A 4381-nucleotide genomic window follows, 5' to 3' on the forward strand; every position below is an offset into this window, starting at 1 on the left:
TTCTCCGCCGCGATGGAATGCGAAGCGGCAGCGTCGCGCTTGGTGCGCTTGAATTGACAGCGACTGTGAGGCGAGAGCGAGCGCACGTGTGCGTGCGTGCGCGCGCAGGCCTGCATCCCTCGAGCCGGCGATCTTGCCGCCGCGGCCGTGACCTTTCCCCCCTCCCTTCATTCAAACCTGATCCCACCGCTTGCTGCAGCTGGCCTAGCCTGCCAAGCCGGCACTCTCCTTTTCCAGTTGATGTTGCCAAAGGAAATTTCAACGTGCTGGCAGCGCCACTCTTTGGTTACTGCGCAAGTCTCTGCGCTTCACTTCACTAACCTGACACTAGGTGACACTATACGACGCTACGACGCCACCGTGTCGCTCGCTCTTCGTTTTCGACGCCACGCGCTTGTGCGAAACGACATGCGTTCACGCATCCAGTGCCTGGTGTGACATTCCAAGGATGAGTGCTTCGACGAAAACGGAAAACGGGTGCGCGTTACAATCGAGGGTGCGTTAGAATCGAGTAAATACAGTAAGCGCTTCTTTTTCGAATTTTCACGCTGAACCTGCATATAACGAAATCCTCTTTATAACGAAGTTTTTCGGGAATTTGTCAATTTCGTTATATCCAGGTTTAACTGTAGCTTAATTTTACTTTTGTCCCAATAAAGATGGGCATTATTAAAGTAATCTTGGAATAGGCGCTCCAAAGTTTGGGGCCCCATTGAGTTTTGTGCACTTGCAGTGTGGTTACGCAAGCATTGAAAGTTTTAAAATTGGATACGATACTTACATTTTGCACTTGCAGTGCAACGTGTGGACTTTGCCAATTTGTACAAGTCTCGTGCTTCGTCACTTGCGTGGATTGAGGAAAATTGTACATTTCATTCAAGAGAAGTTGACCACTTAGTGCTCATTCAAATACAGAGGAACCTGACTGTGCAGCTTCTGTTAGACTGTGAAAAATACTTAAGGTTTAGTTAAAAAGTGCTACAAAGCTGCGGCTCTTTCCAGTACAATAATGGCAAAAAAAATATTGTCATGTATTCAAGTTTAATAAAAAGATTTAAATACGAGAAAATGAACTGGCACATTACAATTGCCCAGTGAAAACGTGACAATGCTGCAAATTTCAGAGATGTAGCAAAAATGATATTTCGGCCGCTGTGGAAAGCATTGCGATCATTGCACACATTAATGTGGCAGCACCATTTAGTTCCATTCATTGTACTAGGTAGGACATTTTTAACATGAGCTTACATTGAGAATCAACATTTAAAAACAAGTGCAGCAGCAATTCTCCCGAGGGCACAGTAGACTCTGGTGTTCCTCAGGGATCCATACCTTTATTCCAGATTTATATTAACGATTTCTTTGCCTTATAACATTCATTGCATATTTTTTTTTGCAGATGGCTCAAGTAATTGTAAAATGAACAATTCTGAAATATTTGTTCTCCAGACTGATGTAAACAGCATTTTAATTGGTGTTATACTTGGCACATTACACCAAATAGTATTAAGCTAATTTCTCAAACTAGTACTGCTTAACTTACCTGCTACCTATCTCGTTGGAAAGCGCATTCTCCGTCTTCAAATTTGCCGCTTCAGCTATCTCCTCCATACAGAAACGAGCACACAAAAAGCCAATGATTGAAGGTCTCGCCGGAGCCACCGATTGGCCGCGCCCGCCACGTGACTCCAGCGCGGTTCGCCATTGGTCCGGTGCTCGCTCCGCGACGGCGTCGTCTGCTCCGCTTGTTGCGGTCTCCTCGCGAGCTCCGGACAGTTTCCGTACTCTCGACGAGTGTTAAAGCGGGCGCTATGCGGACATCGCAGTAGCGTGGCCGATCCCGCTTTTTGTGGACGTCTCAGACCCGCGGCTAGGCAATCCGAGCATCGGCGACGCGGACTTCGCGACCAAGCTTCGGGCACGGAATCCTCGGACACGAGGCTAAGCCTTTCGCGCGTAGGCGCCTCCGACTCGGCGATCAAGCACATCGCGCGCGGACTTCTCGGATCCTTGCCTAAGCATTTCGTGCATCGGCGCCTCCGACTGCGCAAATAAGCACATCGAGCGTCGACTCCTCGAGCCCGCGGCTACGCATTTCGCGCGTCGGCACATCGCTCATCGAGAGTCGACACCTCGGACCCGCGGCTAGGCACTTCGCGCGTCGGCATCGCGAGCGTCGACTCCCCGAACCCGCGGCCAGGCAATTTCGCGCGTCGGCACCTCGGACTGCGCGGCTAATCTAATCGAGCGTCGACTCCTCGAGCCCGCGGCTAGGCATTTCGCGCGTCGGCACATCGCTCATCGAGTGTCGACTCCTCGGACCCGCGGCTAGGCACTTCGCGCATCGGCACCTCGAGCGTCGACTCCTCGAGCCCGCGGCCAGACATTTCGCGCGTCGGCACCCCGGACTGCGAGATTGAGCTCACCGAGCGTCTATTCTTTGGACCCGCGACCAGGCATTTCGCACATCGGCACCTCAGACCCGCGACTTAGCACATCGCGCGCCGACTGTATTATCGTATTGCCACGATATCTCGTACCAATCATACCACCCCTTCATAAAAAGAACCTCATCATGAGCTCTGTTCACTAGGCCACTTGGGCTTGCACAGACACCTGGCTGCAGAAGTGAGGCATCATACAAAAGTACAGGCTGGGAAGCACCTAGCAGCTGCATTGCTGCCTATCTATCAGTGGCTCTCCTAACATCCATAGCCATTGTCAATGGAAGATGATCCAAAAATTCAGTAACATGGTCGATTCTACCAAAAGAAAACAATGCCTCACTGACTGTACTAGAGACTGCTATCAATGAGGCAGTCTGCAGGTACAACACTAGAACTACTGTATATTTATGCCCACATAGTTCTGCACCTCACTTGGTTTGAAACCCAGACACCATGCTCTTTGTAGAGCAGCAGTAAAGAATGCCATACAAACATGAAAAACACAGAACAAAGGCACAGCAGACCAGAGGCCACATGTCCAAGAAGCCCCACATCACAAAACACATCAAAGATTACAAATTTGGTGCATTTTAGAGACCTGAAGAGAAGGGGAAACTTTGAGAGCCATTTTCTCAAAACTGTTTTTTCGCCTTTCTGCTCAGTTTCTGGAGCTGATTTCTTCGTTACCGTTTGGCCTATTTTGATTCTGTTTTTTTTGTCAGGTTCCTTGGACTACAGTGCAGGTCGAGACAGTCTCGCATTTTTATCTTGACTTTTATAAATTATGGTGTGGCTATTCGTTCACTCGGAAAGTGTGCTTGGTGCGAAGGTAACTTCAAAAATGACTATCTAAAAAATTTGTGTTGCGAAAAAAAAAAAGTAAGACTGTCACGACCTCCAGCACGCATTGAGCTATGCATTCAATACTCAACGAGCCTTCCATCATGTTTTTTAAGCTCCCCAGGCCCTCCAGAAAGTTCAATATAGAAAAATTCTGCTCAATAAAATGTTCTCAAGGTATCACTCTGAAACTTTTATGGAAGTATCAGGGAGACATTCTAAACATTTGTGCCAACTTTCATCAAAATCCATGAAGAAATCGGGAAGTTGGTTTTCAAAGCCACGTCCCCCCTTAATGACATTCCCTTGAAAGTGTGTTGCCTTATCTGTACCTAGGTGGACATGAAGCTCCAAGTAACATCTACAGCTGACAAAACTTTATGGTACTTCTATGGAACCCGAAGTTTGATGTGACAACACTAAAGTGTATCTACATACCTAGGTTAAGGAAAAAAAAGCATATGCTCCACTGCACTCGGGGTGTGTGTATATATTACATATTGCTCACAAGTCAAAGTAAGTTACTGTGCATAGGATGGACTGCTCTAGTAACTAGTGCCTTAGCAGGAATATGAAGTTTGCAGCAGTATAATTGAGTACATCTGCTAGCAGACAGCAAGCAAGTGGATAGCAGACAACCACAATGTGCGTAAATTTTTCTCAGAGTCCATGTTTCTACGTAGTTTTGTATGCAAATTATTGTCTGTCACATCCTTCGTCTTACTTTGGATTAAATCTTGAGAAATGCCATATATTTTGCCTGTTAAATATTTGCACATCCCTATTTTAATTTACAGGGTTTTACATCTCAAATTTGCACAATGGGCTACAAGTGAAGCCGTTATGTGGCACTCTGGAGCTTTAAATGCACCATGGTGCAACCTGGTGGCGGGTGAAGAAGTTTGCTGTGTAATACCCTTCATTTTAACTGATAATCGAACACCACTTGTAACCTTACCGCAAGGATGGACACAAACACCATCCTGTGCGGGTGGCTCGCAATGGAAGTACAGTCGCTATAAAATTACAGCATTGTTAAAAAGTGGCAAACGTCAATAGTCTGCAGTGGCGACACACAGAAAGCAAGGAATCAC

This window comes from Dermacentor silvarum, chromosome 1 (genome assembly GCF_013339745.2).
Source record: "Dermacentor silvarum isolate Dsil-2018 chromosome 1, BIME_Dsil_1.4, whole genome shotgun sequence".
NCBI lineage: Eukaryota > Metazoa > Arthropoda > Arachnida > Ixodida > Ixodidae > Dermacentor > Dermacentor silvarum.